Here is a 16940-nt window from a genome sequence, read left to right on the forward strand (position 1 = left end):
GGCACGTAGATGGCCCCTTTACGGATGAGCAATCCATCTCTTAGCTGGAAACCGTCGGCCGCTGCTTTGCCCCTTTGCACCTCTGCCATCTTTGTTTGTGCGAAGGAGTCCCCCTGCAACGCTCGCCGCACCGCCTCTAGGTCCACGGTCGCCGCGGCGCACGCCCACACTGTCGGTGCGAAGATGTGCATGGCGGCCGCTGGTGTTGCGTCCTCCAGATACTGTGGCTTACGGGAGAGAGCGTCTGCCATGATGTTGGTGTCCCCCGGGACATACTCTATTCGGAAGTCGAAGTTCGCAAAGAACTCAGCCCAACGTATCTGCCTCTGGTTCAGGAACTGTGCCGTGCGCCAGTGCTCTAGATTCTTGTGGTCCGTGCAAACCTGCACCGTGTGCTTGGCGCCGATCAGAAAGTGCCTCCACGCCTTGAACGCTGCATGAATGGCCAGCAACTCCCTGTCCCATATGGTGTAGTTCTGCTCGGACTTGCTGAGCTTCCTGGAGTAAAACGCTCCCGGTCGCCACACCCCCTGCGGGTCTTTCTGCAGCAGGACCGCTCCCACGGCTCTGTCCGAAGCGTCTGTCTCCACCCTCATCGGCTTGCTGGGGTTGACATGAAGCAGCTGCTCTTCCGACGCGAAGAGACGCTTGAGTGCCTGAAAGGACTGCTCCGCCTGCTCCGTCCAAATGAACTTCTTTTTCTTGGAGCTAAGCGTGTCAGTGATGGCCGCCGTCTGCATCGCGAAGCCCTTGATAAACTTGCGATAGAAGTTCGCAAAGCCGACAAACCGTTGGACCTCCTTCCGGTTGCGCGGGCTCTTCCAATCCAACACCGCTCGAACCTTGGCGCTGTCCATGGCGAGCCCCTTGTCAGACAGCTTGTAGCCCAGAAAATCCACCTCCGGCACGTCAAATTGGCACTTCTCCAGCTTGGCGTAGAGCCTATGTTGCTTTAGCCTGCTCAGCACTTCCTTGACGTGCTTGTCATGCTCCTGCTGCGACTCCGAAAAGATCAGGATGTCATCTAAGAAACAGACGCACGTCTTGTAGAGAAGTCCCGCCAACACGTGATGCATAAATGCTTGAAAAACGTGGGAGCCATTTTGCAATCCAAAAGGCATAACTCTATATTCGTAGGTCCCCAGGGGCGTGAACATGGCTGTCTTCCACTCATCACCCTCCCGCATGCGAATGAGGTTGTACGCCCCCCGCAGGTCCAACTTGGTGAACACTCTGCCCTTCCGTACCTTTGCGAGGAGGTCGTCAATTCGGGGCATGGGGAAGTCCGATGGCCGAGTCACACTGTTCAAAATCCTGTAATCCACTACGAGTCTCTTTTGGGGCGTGTCCCGCTTCTTAACAAAGAATACGGGACTGCCCCCCACTGCCTTGGACTCCCGGATGAAGCCGCGCTGCAAATTATGATCAATGAACTCCTTGAGGTCTTGCAGTTCGTCCTCTGACATGGAATACAGTCTCCCCTTAGGCAGCGCCGCCCCCGGCAGTAGGTCAATTTTGCAGTCATATGGTCTGTGAGGGGGTAGCCTGTCTGCCTCCTTCTCGCAGAAAACTTCCAAAAATTCAGCGTACTTGTGGGGAATCGCTTGCAGCGTGCCTAGCAGCAGCTGTGACTCCTCTTCCTCTCCTTCCTGCCTGGGCACGATGCAGTGTTCAGCACAAAAGGAAGAGCCGAAGGTCAGCTGCCTCTGGTACCAAGCCATCGTTGGGCTGTGCTTGTCCAGCCAACTCATGCCCAATACAATGGGCGTGTCAGATAGTTGAGTGACGTTGAAGCTGATGATTTCCCTGTGATTCCCAAGTCGCATCACCATTGGTGGCGTCTGCTTCACCACTTGCCCCCCGAGCAGCTCCCTGCCATCCACCGTGACAACCTGCAGGGGCAGTGTGGCCGGCAGCAACTGCACAGCGTGCCTGTCGACAAAGTCCTGCCCTATAAAGTCCGCATTGCTGCCTGAGTCAATGGTGATTGGCACGTCCATGGTGATTCCATTGGGCAGCTGGAGAGATGCTGTGAGCCTCACTACTGGTTTGGGCGGGAGGGGGTTCACGGGCTGTAAAATCTCTGGGGACTGCGTCACTAACACGTCTGGCTGGGCCCCAGTGCCTCTTCCTCCAGCCAGACATCGTCGTTTCCCTGCTGTGGTCCTCCTTGCTGCGTGGCTGCAGTCACCATTGCTGAAGCTGCAGTGAGCTTGTGGGGCCTCTGGGGACACTCTTTTGCCATATGCCCTGGCTCCTCACAGACGTAACACTTCCTGTTCCCTCTAGGAGGCTTCGCTTTCACTGCTGCCGGTGCTAGGGCTCTGGTTGCTGACTGAGCCCTTGCACCTCCAACCTCCATAGGTTCGGCTCCTCCTCCTGGCGGAGGCGTGGATTGCGCCCGCGCTGCTTCTCTGGGAAGGAAGGAGGGGCCCCCGGCTGGTTCGCGCCCTCCACGCCCTTCGTCCTTGCTCCACGGACGTCCTTCCAGCCTCACCCCCACTGCCAGTGCCCTCTGAACGACCTCCTGGGTGGTTCGGGGTCTCTCCCCCCTCGCTATCTCATCTTTAATCGAGTTGTGCAGCCCCTCCCAAAAGAGGTCTCTTACAGGAGCCGAATCTCTGTCCCATTCCAGGGCGCTGACCAAGGCGAAAAAGCGGGCATGATACTGCCTGACGCTGGCCCTCCCTTGTCTCAGCCCATGCACCTCCTTCCGTGCAAGATCCACGTCAATACTTGATAAAAAACACCCATCCATCGCTTTAATAAAGGCATCCGCATTCTGGAGCGCCGGATCCTTATCTCTCCATAAATTGCGCAACCATGCTTTCGCATCCCCATGCAGATGGGACATGATGAACCCCACTCTCTCTTGTTCATCTCTAAAGTCTTTATGCAGCAGTTGCAGTGCGCACAGTACGTCGGCTCTAAAGTTGGGATACTGTTGCAGGTTCCCATCGAAGTGAGAGACCAGCCCGCCTGTCCGTCTCGCCAACCCAATTCCCTCCTGCCGGGGTGTCTGCTTTGTCAGCACGTCTAACCTGACCTGGAGATCCCTGCAGGCGGCAGCTGCCTCATCCTCTCTCTTCCTGGATGCGAGAACCTCGGCGTTCAGTTGTGCCACTGCTTTTCTGAGGTCCTCTATCTGCTGCTCAGCCGTCATGTCGTCTGCCGTTCGTGAGCTCGCTAGTAGGCACCTGTTTCTCTTCCCTCCTCGAGGCTGTAGATGCCCACAATCGTGAGACGGAGCTTACTGTCAGAGCTGCTTGAAGATCCTAGCTCACAGAGGATCACGCTAGCCAGCGATCATTAAGTAAAAGTCTTTATTGAATTACAGTTTCCATTCTCACGCTGCTGCGCGCAACTCTACGTCTAGTAGCTAGATCGGCGAAGCTCCGTCTGAGTCTCCGCCCCGTGTGCACCAACTTAATATCCTAGCCTTGCTCCACCTTTTCCGCCTGACTGTCCTCCTCTGGGTCCCTCTACCCCCCGGGGCTTCTTCCTTCCGGGATTCTTCTGACGCTGACCCGGACCCTCCTGCCTCCTTGCGCCGGGCTTTAGGACCTGGTTCCCTTTCGGGGCTGCTTACTGCGCCGCCTTCCTCTGCATTTGAACTTGGCGCGCGCGCCCAACCTTCCACTTTCCTCTTAACCGTTTCTTCGCTCCCCGATGGAGGCGTGGCCACTCCTGACTCATGCCCTCCCTCCTGTGGTGAGCTGCCAGCGCTTCCCCCCTGGCTCCCTTCCTCTTCCCTGCTTCCTGGCGGTGACGCTGGTCCCGATTTCCAGCTGCTCCCCCCTGAGTCTCCTCTGGCTCTATCTTCCTGGGGTGCCCCCCTAGACTCCCCCCTTGCCCTGGCCACTGGTGCTCCTTTCTGTGAATCCTCTGATTCACTGGAAAGACTAGGAGATCTCGGGTCGTCGTCATCACTCATCCTTTCCTCTGCCTCCTCCCCTTCGCTCTCTGTTTCCTCCCTTGCCCGTGCCTCTGCTCCTAAACCCCTGACACATGATAACACATTAAACATTAAAAAACTTCCTTATCCAGGGCTGCCTTAAGATGTCTTCTAAAGTTTGTAGAATTACTTATCTCCTTGGCTCAGAGGTTGCAGAACTCTAAACCCTCCAACATTTCTCTGATGAAAACAGGGACATCCTAAGTAAAAGTGGGACATTCCATGATCAAATCAGAAACTGGGATGGCTTCTATAAATCCAGGACTATCCCTGGAAAATAAGGACACTTGGGAGGTCTGACAATGTAGAAATGGGTAGATGTACACACACACTTGATCATGTCTCTGCAGTCCTTGGAAAATCTTGACATATCTAGGTAGAAATTCACATGTACTGAACAGGGACAAGCCACTAATGCGTTTTGGGCCTGTTGAAAAATGTGGTGAATTGGTTATCTATATTCCTCCAAGGCCATCCATTCATACACGGCAAGTGTTCTCAGCTGATTCCAAGCAAATGAACTGTATGGACAATCAACCACCACACCATCTGTAAAATATGGTCCTCTGTATCCACCTACTATTAAATGTGATGTTTGGAAGCAATGCTTATTAGGAAGTAACTGGAGCCTAGCAGATGGATTCAACTTATCTCAGGATCTTAAATGGCTCAGGCTGTATCTTACACTGGTAGGGCAGTGGTACCTTGGGTTACATACGCTTCAGGTTACATACGCTTCAGGTTACACACTCCGCTAACCTAGAAATAGTGCTTCAGGTTAAGAACGTTGCTTCAGAAATCGGGCTCCGGCAGTGTGGCGACAGAAGGAGGCCCCGTTAGCTAAAGTGGTGCTTCAGGTTAAGAACAGTTTCAGGTTAAGAACGAATCTCCGGAATGAATTAAGTACTTAACCCGAGGTACCACTGTACACACTTTGTTCTGTAAGCAGGAATCATACATACCACACACTGTTTCATTACCATGGATTCTTCCAGTGGGGCAACTAGGTGATATTAGACTCCAGATTTAATGGTCTTGGGATAATGGGTGCCTTTAGAGGGTAATGTGTATTACCTCACTTACTTCAAATGCTACTTTTGATGCCCTCCTGCTCAGGGCCAGCTCGCCCATGAGGCAAGGTGACCACCTCAGGCAGCAGGGTCCACGGGGCAGCAGATCCCAATGTAGATCTTTATTCCACCCCTTGTTCCTGACATAGTTCTTCACTCACCTCTTATTCCCTGGCAAGGAGGAGTGGCACCATGTTGTGGTTCGCCTCAGGTGCCATAATCTCTTGGGCTGACCCTGCCCTTTCTCCTGAGTAGGGCCCTGACTTCCACCCCGAAGTCTGAAACCAATATAGAGGCCCCTCAAGCCTGAATGGTGGTGCTGAAACTAGTGGGAGACTCGATTCCACAAAACGACTTTGTACGTAACCAAATTCCGAGGTTGGGTCCTGTGCCAGAGTGCTGCATTGTCGCTGGTATTTATTATTTATCAAGAGCCTGAAATGACTAGGAGACGTGGAGAAGAAAGTAAAAATAGAAGAGGCCCCAGCCTATAGGCTTACGATCTGTGATTAAAGTCAAGAGGCATTAGGGAGAAAAGGAAAGCAAAGTGAAAAGGAAGACAGGTCAGCCAGAGTAAACAGATGTGCCTTAAGGAGATGCCGGAATGTACAAGCAGAAGAAGATGGTCAGATGTTGTATAAAAGGGCATTACAGCGATAGCTGAAAGAGAAAAGAGACATAGGCAGGGAATAGAAAGGTTTTTTTCCTTTTTTTGCCTTGCCGATCGCATGGTCGGCGGTTCAAATTCCTGCAGCGGGGTGAGCTCCCGTCATTCGGTGCCAGCTCCTGCCCACCTAGCAGTTTGAAAGCACCCTTAAGTGCAAGTAGATAAATAGGTACCGCTTTATAGTGGGAAGGTAAACGGCATTTCCGTGTGCTGCTCTGGTGCCGGTTCGCTAGAGCAGCTTCGTCACGCTGGCCACGTGACCCGGAAGTGTCTGTGGACAGCGCTGGCTCCCGGCCTCTAGAGTGAGATGAGCGCACAACCCTAGAGTCTGTCAAGACTGGCCCGTACGGGCAGGGGTACCTTTACCTTTACCTTTTACCCAAGATCTTTAAATACATGGATGTGTATGCTATCGACATCTAATCACTCCTATCAGTGTCATTCAGGACAAGAGGCATTTAGCATGTCTGTTTCAAAATTTATCTCAGTCAAACTGCTGCTTGTCGATTCTGAAATTTGCAGCACTGTCCAAGCCAACAAAAACACGGAGACTTTGCTAAGCAAAGGAACAGCGAACTCAGCAGAAACGAGGGATTGTTGTTATATTTGCAGCGGAGGAGAAAGACGAAAAGGCCCTCTACCCACAGAAATGCAACTCCATTTTACTCCAGCAACAGGCAGCCTTAGAATGGAATGCATCAAAATAACAGGGAAAATTGATTTAATGTTGGAGGAGTTGAAAGCACAGGAGTAGCTCCAAAGATTCTGTCTGGGCTGAAGGAAGTTCCGTGGGCCACCTTGCAGAAAGGGTAATCTGATTTTCTAGTGGCATATTGTCTTTAACGGCAACGGTTGACAGTAGCTGAGAAGCCATTCTTAACTGCAAAATATTCTGCTGGACTGAATGAGTATGTTCATCAGGAACAAAAAAAAAAGGTTTTTTAGTTAAACTTAAAGCAGCTAAGTCTTTAAAAATCATTATTCTGCCTGCTCCTCTCCCCTTTGGCTGACAGCGTACATGATCAGCTTGGCTACAGCCTGAAGGTTGTTTTAAACACAGGCAGATAAATAGGCCAAGACTGGGAATGCAATAGAAATTTTCATTGGTTGTAGCTTGACTGAAACTGGACTTCTGGCTGAAATTAAATTTTCAAGGATCTGGAAATGGACTTTTGTATAGTCATTGAGATTTTAATGTTTTTAATGTTTGATGTTTTATCGTGTTTTTAATATTCTGTTAGGAGCCACCCAGAATGGCTGGGGGAACCCAGACAGATGGGTGGGGTATGTCTGTCTGTCTGTCTGTCTGTAAGTAAGTAAGTAAGTAAGTAAGTAAATAAATAAATACTGTATGTCTATAAGTAAGTAAGCATATATATATATATATATATATATATATATATATATATATATATATATATAGGTTTTGGTGTCTTCGGGTGTCTTCCCGTGTAAGAGTTGGGGTGTCTAGGCGACGTTTCGACGAGGTCTCACTCGTCATCTTCAGGCTGGTGCTTTCGGCTTCTTGTTACTAGAACAGAGCAGGATCTCAGTGTTTGAGTTCCTATAAATACTGTTGAGGGGGTGTGGTGTATAGCCTCCAACGTTCTGGGCAGAAAGGAAGTTCATAGGTTAATGTGCCTTTTCTTCTTTTGTTCATTAATTACTTGAGGGATATCTTGAGTGATTACTTGAGTGATATTCTGAGTACCACTTAGGAGGGTCATTAGGTGTGGATTAGTTGCTAAAGCTTTCGTGTCTTGACCTCTTGACCTTGTAAAGAGTTTTTCTGAGAAGATGGCTGTACTGCACTTAGTTGTGCTCTGGCTTGGCTTCGTGTATAGGGGCGAGCTGTGGTTTTGTGCCCTGTGCCAGCCAGATCTGTGTAGGGATTGCAGGGGGGTGCAGCATCCGGAGGTGCCACTATGGTTTGGCTACTGGATGGTGTCTGTAATTTATCTGTGGAGAGGGTCTGGGTTTGGGTCTGGTGTGGTTGATTGGAGATGGCGTTCTGTGTGCCTCTGGTTCTGGTGTCGGTTTTTGTGGGGAGGGCTAATTTCCAGATGTCTGGCAGGCGGGACGTGTCGTCACGCTTGTTCATGTTGTGAGGGTGTTTCTCTATCTCGATGGCTTCCATGATTATTCTCTTGTGGTGATGTTCCATGTTAAAGAGCAATTTGGAATCTGCAAAATTAATTTCGTGTCCTGTTTCTTTCATGTGTTGGTAAAGAGAGGAAGTTTTTTCTTCTTTTTTGACGGCATTCTTGTGTTCTGCGATACGTGCATTTATTCGTCTGTTTGTTTGTCCAATGTACGTGGCTGGGCAGACTTTGCAGGGTATTTCATAGACCCCTTGGTTTTCTAACTGGATTTTATCTTTGGGGTTTCTGAGGATATTGGCTATTTTTTGGTTGGTGCAAAAGGCTGTTTTGATATTGTGTTTATGGAGGATTTTGCTAATTTTATCTGTAGTGCCCTTGATATAAGGAAGGAGGGCCATGCCATTGTTTTCTTCTGTGTCTTGGTTTTTGGGGGGTGTTTCTTTTTGGATTAGCTTCGTAACCCTGTTTTGCTGGTATCCGTTGGCGATTAACACATTTGAGAGATTCTGTAACTCAGTTGTCAAGTGGTCTTTGTCAGCCAGGCGTTTGGTTCTGGAGATGAGAGTCTTGGCTACGGAGTTTATTTGTGCAGGGTGGTGGTGTGATTGTGCATGTAAGTAGCGGTTGGTGTGTGTTTTTTTCCGGTAGATAGTGTGTCCTAGGGAGCCATCAGGTTTTTTGTAGATTAGGACGTCAAGGAAGGGAAGTTGGTTGTTGGCTTCTATTTCCATAGTGAATTGTATTTTGGGGTGTAGGCTGTTGAGATGTGTGAGGAAGCTATCTAGTTTTTCCTTCCCGTGTGGCCAAATTACAAAGGTGTCGTCAACATATCTGAGCCAAAGTTTGGGTTTGTGTTCTGACTTGTCTAAAGCATTGGTTTCAAAGTGTTCCATGTACAGATTTGCGATGACCGGTGAGAGGGGTGATCCCATAGGTGCTCCTTCTATCTGTTTGTATCTTTGTCCATTGTGGATGAAGTACGTGTTGGTTAGGCAGTGGTTGGTCAGGTCCAGGATGTATTCGGGGGGATTGTATTTGTTTTGAATGGCTGTCAAGGCTTCATTAATGGGCACTTGTGTGAAGAGAGATACAACATCGAAGCTCACAAGTAGGTCATCGGGATGTAGGTTTTGCTTCTTTATTGTTTCTATGAACTGGAAGGAGTTTGTAACGTGTGAAGCGATAGATTCTGCATAGGGCTGAAGTTGCTTAGCGAGAAATTTAGCGAGATTTTGTAGAGGTGAGCCTATGGAGCTGACTATTGGTCTGAGTGGTGTTCCTTCTTTGTGTATCTTGGGGAGACCGTAGAGTTTGGGGCATCTGGATGATTTTTCTCTGGGGATGATTCTTAGCTGGATTTCTTCACTGATAGGAGAGGCTTTTATTTTGGATTTGGTGGTTTTTTCCAGATAGGTGGTGGGATCTGTTTTTATAGGTTGGTAGGTAGGGTCTTGGAGTAGATTTGATAGTTTTGCTTGGTAGTCCGATGTGTTCATCACAACAGTGGCATTACCTTTGTCTGCTGGGAGAATGATTATGTTGTTGTCTTTCCTCAGGTTGGTGAGTGCTTTCTGTTCTTCTTTGTGTAAATTGCTTCTGGGTGGTTTGCTGGAGCAGAGGATGTTGGTGACTTCAAGTCTGATTTTATTGGCTTCATCTGGGTTGATTTTGGTTAGGCTAGCTTCGACTCCGCATATGATGTTTTCCGTGGGGATGCGTCTCGGGGCGACTGCAAAGTTGAAACCTTTGGAGAGTACTTTGGTTTCGGTTGAGGTGAGGATCCTGTCTGATATGTTATGTACTGTTTGTTTCATGGGTTGTTGTGGAGGGTGGCTGGGCTTCTGGCGTTTCTCTAGTTTGTGGAGTTTGTTGGTGTGTGTGTCCGTCTTACGTGAGGACTCAGTTTCAGCTCTCCAAACGGCTAGTTGTTTGCATTTGTCCCAGAGTGCAGGGTGGATTTTGTTACAGAGTTTGAGGTGAAGAGTGAGCAGATCTTTGTTGGTTTGGTTTAGTAGGTATCTTTTCGTAGCAAATATCTCACCTCTACGGGGAGGAAACCTTCCAGCTGACAAGAACCTACGAGAAACTAGAAATCCGAAGAGCCACCATCTTATGTGATCTCTTGTTCCTACGCAACTGCCGAGACAACAACTTAATTCCCACATGCTTCCAACTTAAATTCCACTCTAAAACCCCAGCTACCGAAAGGATCCTGAAACGAACTGAACTATCCCTAATCAGAAACGAACTACATAAGAAAAGATACCTACTAAACCAAACCAACAAAGATCTGCTCACTCTTCACCTCAAACTCTGTAACAAAATCCACCCTGCACTCTGGGACAAATGCAAACAACTAGCCGTTTGGAGAGCTGAAACTGAGTCCTCACGTAAGACGGACACACACACCAACAAACTCCACAAACTAGAGAAACGCCAGAAGCCCAGCCACCCTCCACAACAACCCATGAAACAAACAGTACATAACATATCAGACAGGATCCTCACCTCAACCGAAACCAAAGTACTCTCCAAAGGTTTCAACTTTGCAGTCGCCCCGAGACGCATCCCCACGGAAAACATCATATGCGGAGTCGAAGCTAGCCTAACCAAAATCAACCCAGATGAAGCCAATAAAATCAGACTTGAAGTCACCAACATCCTCTGCTCCAGCAAACCACCCAGAAGCAATTTACACAAAGAAGAACAGAAAGCACTCACCAACCTGAGGAAAGACAACAACATAATCATTCTCCCAGCAGACAAAGGTAATGCCACTGTTGTGATGAACACATCGGACTACCAAGCAAAACTATCAAATCTACTCCAAGACCCTACCTACCAACCTATAAAAACAGATCCCACCACCTATCTGGAAAAAACCACCGAATCCAAAATAAAAGCCTCTCCTATCAGTGAAGAAATCCAGCTAAGAATCATCCCCAGAGAAAAATCATCCAGATGCCCCAAACTCTACGGTCTCCCCAAGATACACAAAGAAGGAACACCACTCAGACCAATAGTCAGCTCCATAGGCTCACCTCTACAAAATCTCGCTAAATTTCTCGCTAAGCAACTTCAGCCCTATGCAGAATCTATCGCTTCACACGTTACAAACTCCTTCCAGTTCATAGAAACAATAAAGAAGCAAAACCTACATCCCGATGACCTACTTGTGAGCTTCGATGTTGTATCTCTCTTCACACAAGTGCCCATTAATGAAGCCTTGACAGCCATTCAAAACAAATACAATCCCCCCGAATACATCCTGGACCTGACCAACCACTGCCTAACCAACACGTACTTCATCCACAATGGACAAAGATACAAACAGATAGAAGGAGCACCTATGGGATCACCCCTCTCACCGGTCATCGCAAATCTGTACATGGAACACTTTGAAACCAATGCTTTAGACAAGTCAGAACACAAACCCAAACTTTGGCTCAGATATGTTGACGACACCTTTGTAATTTGGCCACACGGGAAGGAAAAACTAGATAGCTTCCTCACACATCTCAACAGCCTACACCCCAAAATACAATTCACTATGGAAATAGAAGCCAATAACCAACTTCCCTTCCTTGACGTCCTAATCTACAAAAAACCTGATGGCTCCCTAGGACACACTATCTACCGGAAAAAAACACACACCAACCGCTACTTACATGCACAATCACACCACCACCCTGCACAAATAAACTCCGTAGCCAAGACTCTCATCTCCAGAACCAAACGCCTGGCTGACAAAGACCACTTGACAACTGAGTTACAGAATCTCTCAAATGTGTTAATCGCCAACGGATACCAGCAAAACAGGGTTACGAAGCTAATCCAAAAAGAAACACCCCCCAAAAACCAAGACACAGAAGAAAACAATGGCATGGCCCTCCTTCCTTATATCAAGGGCACTACAGATAAAATTAGCAAAATCCTCCATAAACACAATATCAAAACAGCCTTTTGCACCAACCAAAAAATAGCCAATATCCTCAGAAACCCCAAAGATAAAATCCAGTTAGAAAACCAAGGGGTCTATGAAATACCCTGCAAAGTCTGCCCAGCCACGTACATTGGACAAACAAACAGACGAATAAATGCACGTATCGCAGAACACAAGAATGCCGTCAAAAAAGAAGAAAAAACTTCCTCTCTTTACCAACACATGAAAGAAACAGGACACGAAATTAATTTTGCAGATTCCAAATTGCTCTTTAACATGGAACATCACCACAAGAGAATAATCATGGAAGCCATCGAGATAGAGAAACACCCTCACAACATGAACAAGCGTGACGACACGTCCCGCCTGCCAGACATCTGGAAATTAGCCCTCCCCACAAAAACCGACACCAGAACCAGAGGCACACAGAACGCCATCTCCAATCAACCACACCAGACCCAAACCCAGACCCTCTCCACAGATAAATTACAGACACCATCCAGTAGCCAAACCATAGTGGCACCTCCGGATGCTGCACCCCCCTGCAATCCCTACACAGATCTGGCTGGCACAGGGCACAAAACCACAGCTCGCCCCTATACACGAAGCCAAGCCAGAGCACAACTAAGTGCAGTACAGCCATCTTCTCAGAAAAACTCTTTACAAGGTCAAGAGGTCAAGACACGAAAGCTATAGCAACTAATCCACACCTAATGACCCTCCTAAGTGGTACTCAGAATATCACTCAAGTAATCACTCAAGATATCCCTCAAGTAATTAATGAACAAAAGAAGAAAAGGCACATTAACCTATGAACTTCCTTTCTGCCCAGAACGTTGGAGGCTATACACCACACCCCCTCAACAGTATTTATAGGAACTCAAACACTGAGATCCTGCTCTGTTCTAGTAACAAGAAGCCGAAAGCACCAGCCTGAAGATGACGAGTGAGACCTCGTCGAAACGTCGCCTAGACACCCCAACTCTTACACGGGAAGACACCCGAAGACACCAAAACCTACATTCCTGTACCCGTGAAAATCTACGAAAGCATATATATATATATATATATATATATATATGCTTTCGTAGATTTTCACGGGTACAGGAATGTAGGTTTTGGTGTCTTCGGGTGTCTTCCCGTGTAAGAGTTGGGGTGTCTAGGCGACGTTTCGACGAGGTCTCACTCGTCATCTTCAGGCTGGTGCTTTCGGCTTCTTGTTACTGGAACAGAGCAGGATCTCAGTGTTTGAGTTCCTATAAATACTGTTGAGGGGGTGTGGTGCAGAGAAGAACCATACACAGATGCAATCCCTACACAGATCTGGCTGGCACAGGGCACAAAACCACAGCTCGCCCCTATACACGAAGCCAAGCCAGAGCACAACTCAGTGCAGTACAGCCATCTTCTCAGAAAAATCTCTTCACAAGCTCAAAAGGTCAAGACACGAAAGCTATAGCAACTAATCCACACTTAATGACCCACCTAAGTGGTACTCAGAATATCACTCAAGATATCACTCAAGATATCCCCCAAGTAATTAAGGAACAAAAGAAGAAAAGGCACAATAACCTGGGAACTTCTTCTCTGCACCACACCCCCTCAACAGTATTTATAGGAACTCAAACACTGAGATCCTGCTCTGTTCCAGTAACAAGAAGCCGAAAGCACCAGCCTGAAGATGACGAGTGAGACCTCGTCGAAACGTCGCCTAGACACCCCAACTCTTACACGGGAAGACACCCGAAGACACCAAAACCTATATATATATATATATATATATATATATATATTTGCTTTCGTAGATTTTCGAAAGATTTCGTAGATTTGCTTTTTCGTAGACCTCGTCGAAACGTCGCCCAGACACCCCAACTCTTACACGGGAAGACACCCGAAGACACCAAAACCTGCATATATATATATATATATATATAGGTTTTGGTGTCTTCGGGTGTCTTCCCGTGTAAGAGTTGGGGTGTCTAGGCGACGTTTCGACGAGGTCTCACTCGTCATCTTCAGGCTGGTGCTTTCGGCTTCTTGTTACTAGAACAGAGCAGGATCTCAGTGTTTGAGTTCCTATAAATACTGTTGAGGGGGTGTGGTGTATAGCCTCCAACGTTCTAGTAACAAGAAGCCGAAAGCACCAGCCTGAAGATGACGAGTGAGACCTCGTCGAAACGTCGCCTAGACACCCCAACTCTTACACGGGAAGACACCCGAAGACACCAAAACCTACATTCCTGTACCCGTGAAAATCTACGAAAGCAAATATATATATATATATATATATATATATATATAAAATTATTATTATACTACAGTGTAGGAGCAACCATTGTGGACATTTTGCAAATCTCGCCATTAGTTCTTTGTCTAGTTCTAGTGTCTTTTGGACCCAGCACTTTCAAAAGTTATTTTGCACTAGCAAAATTGGCGAATTTTGTACCAAAGAGTGAAGGCTAGGAGTCAGCTAGGAAAACAGGTATATTTTTGCTGAAGATAGCTGCAGTTTTAGATGAAAGCTGCCACATGACACCAACGGATGTGCAAATAGACTAAGCTGCAGCCCTATACACACCTGCCTGAAAGTGAGTCCCAAGGAACTCAATGGGACTTACTTACACATGTATAAGGTTGTGCCATAATTAATGAACCAGATAATCTCTGGTTCAAATCAAATCTATACTGTGTTTTCTAGGGGGCCTTAGGAAAGCCACTGAGCTACAGCCTCTCCCATCTGTAATATAGGGACGGCATTGATGTACTTTAAAAGATTGCTTCAGTGATGTAAATAAAGCACTTGAGAAACTCTAAAGTGCTGAATATTATAGGCATTGTCCACCTTGGGTAGGTACAGTTCGAAGGTATGCCACTGATTCAACGAGAGGTCATTCTCTTATCAAAACACCCAGTGACTCACATTGCCATGCAGAATGGTCTCCTGCAGTCACTCAATGTTAAACAGAAACCAAGAGTTCATCCTTTCACTCCGAGCCCAAGTATTTCCATGCAGCCCTTGTTTGGGCTTAAGTTAGCAAAGATCTCCTGACCTTTCCCCACCCCTCTTTAGAAGCCTATGACTCAGAACGCTGTCAAGAGTTTCCAGCACTGAGCCATTGTGCAATTCTTGAAGTAGGAAACTAAAGCCGAATGCTTAGAATGGGAAGCAGAGGAGAGGGGAGTTGTTGTTTTTCCAAAAGTGGGAGAATATCTGAGAGGATGAGGTCACTGGCTGTACTGTAATTAAGGAGGACACGTTAATGAGCTGTGTATCTCTTTCAGGAAACAAAATTATACATGTTTCTAGCATCTATCTACAAGGTGTGATCGGAAAGTTCGGTGAATGTTCACAGAAATAGGACAGCGAGAAATATTCGAACATACATACCTTACAGGCCAGGGGTAGGCAATCTAAGGCCCGGGGGCTGGATGTGGCCCAATCACCTTCTGAATCCGGCCCACGGATAGTCTGAGAATCTGCATGTTTTTACATGAGTAGAATGTGTCCTTTTATTTAAAATGCATCTCTGGGTTATTTGTGGGCCATAGGAATTCGTTCATATTTTCTTCAAAATATAGTCCGGCCCACCACATGGTCTGAGGGACAGTGGACCGGCCCACAGCTGAAAAAGGTTGCTGACCCCTGTTACAGGCCTTCAAAGTAGGCCCCCTCTGATACAATGCACTGTTGACAACGTTCATAGAACTGTTGGAAACTTCTGGAGAAGTCATCTTTCCGTACTGCTTTCAGTTCCCTCGTCACAGCAGCTTTGACGGGTAAAATGTTGGAAAATCTGTGCCCTTTCAGTGCAGATTTCAAAACGACCTGGAAAGCTGTCTGTGGACAAATGCCGGCTCCCTTGGCCTGAAAGCAAGATGAGCGCCACAACCCCATAGTTGCCTTGGACTGGATGTAACCGTCCAGGGGTTACCTGCTGTAAAGGACCAACTTTGGAAGAATATTACAGCTGCAAAGGACTGACTTTGGGAGAATATGATGGCAGATGGTCATACGCACTTTTGCTCCTTCTACCCTCTCCGTGTTTAGCTGCAAGTTTCTGTGGTGAGGAGCCTTTTATGCTCTTGGAGCGGCTCTCTGCATGATTAAGGCCCTTGGAAGCTCAGGTTCGTTATTGCAGGGGGAGCTTCCATAAGTAGAAAAGGCTTTCCACTGCAGATGTTCTCCCAAACACAAGGAAGACAGCGTGATCAATGCCATGAGGTGGATAAATAAGCAGAGCCGAAATGAAATGCTCAAAGCAGTTTGAACTCTGCCCAAATTCCAGATTTCACCATTTTTCATTGTGCAAGTTTGGAACTAGATGTGTGGTTTGAAGGTGAAATTTCACCTCCAAAGCTGAAATTCAAGTGCCTTAGACTTTTTGGCATCTCCCGGCAGGATTGATTTTGGCAGACATCAAGTATGAGATCTCATGTATTCTCAGCTGTCAAATACTTAATGCCATTGCATGGCAACTATCAAATACAAGCAAATACTAAACACCATATGTCAACTATCCAATAGTGTCAGCTGTCAGATATCAAATAGTGAAATCAAATATAACTAGATTGCAAACAACGTTGGCAAATATGTATGTGTTCAGAGAACATTCGTTTATTCTCTTTTTAAAACTCCTGTCCCACCTTTGAACCCTGATGCGTCCACGAAGTGGCATGCAGAATTAAAAATGTAATAGTAATATAATTTAAAAGAAGGCACTAAAGCCCACAGTTAAAAATGAGTAAAATGAGCAAGCCAAACCTTCCACTAAGAACACTCTGTCCTGCAATATCACACACACACACACCCCTCTGATGGAACAAAGTGTCCACAGAAAACTTAAATGTGTGGAAAGTTTGAGAGAGTGATGAATGATACCTGTCAGGTATTCAAGACAATACTAAAATTTGCAGAGGGGAATTTTGAGGGGAAACTTTGAGAAGCAAATTAATTTCATTTTTATCTCTGACAATCCAGTCCAAGCTTCAGTGCATTCCTCCAAACTTCTCAGACCAATCATGTCAATGTGACATCACAGGAAGTTTGTAGCCCACAGCAACTGCTTAGGGATGGATCTGCACAGCCTCCCATCCTGGTACTGGAAAGGGGAATGTCATGAACATTTCTTAGATGTATTTAGAAATACCTTGATTTAGAAGTAGAAGATGGCTTGCTTAAGCTCTGCTGTCCCCTTCATTGCTG

The sequence above is a fragment of the Podarcis bocagei genome (assembly GCF_964188305.1).
Source record: "Podarcis bocagei genome assembly, chromosome: 12".
NCBI lineage: Eukaryota > Metazoa > Chordata > Lepidosauria > Squamata > Lacertidae > Podarcis > Podarcis bocagei.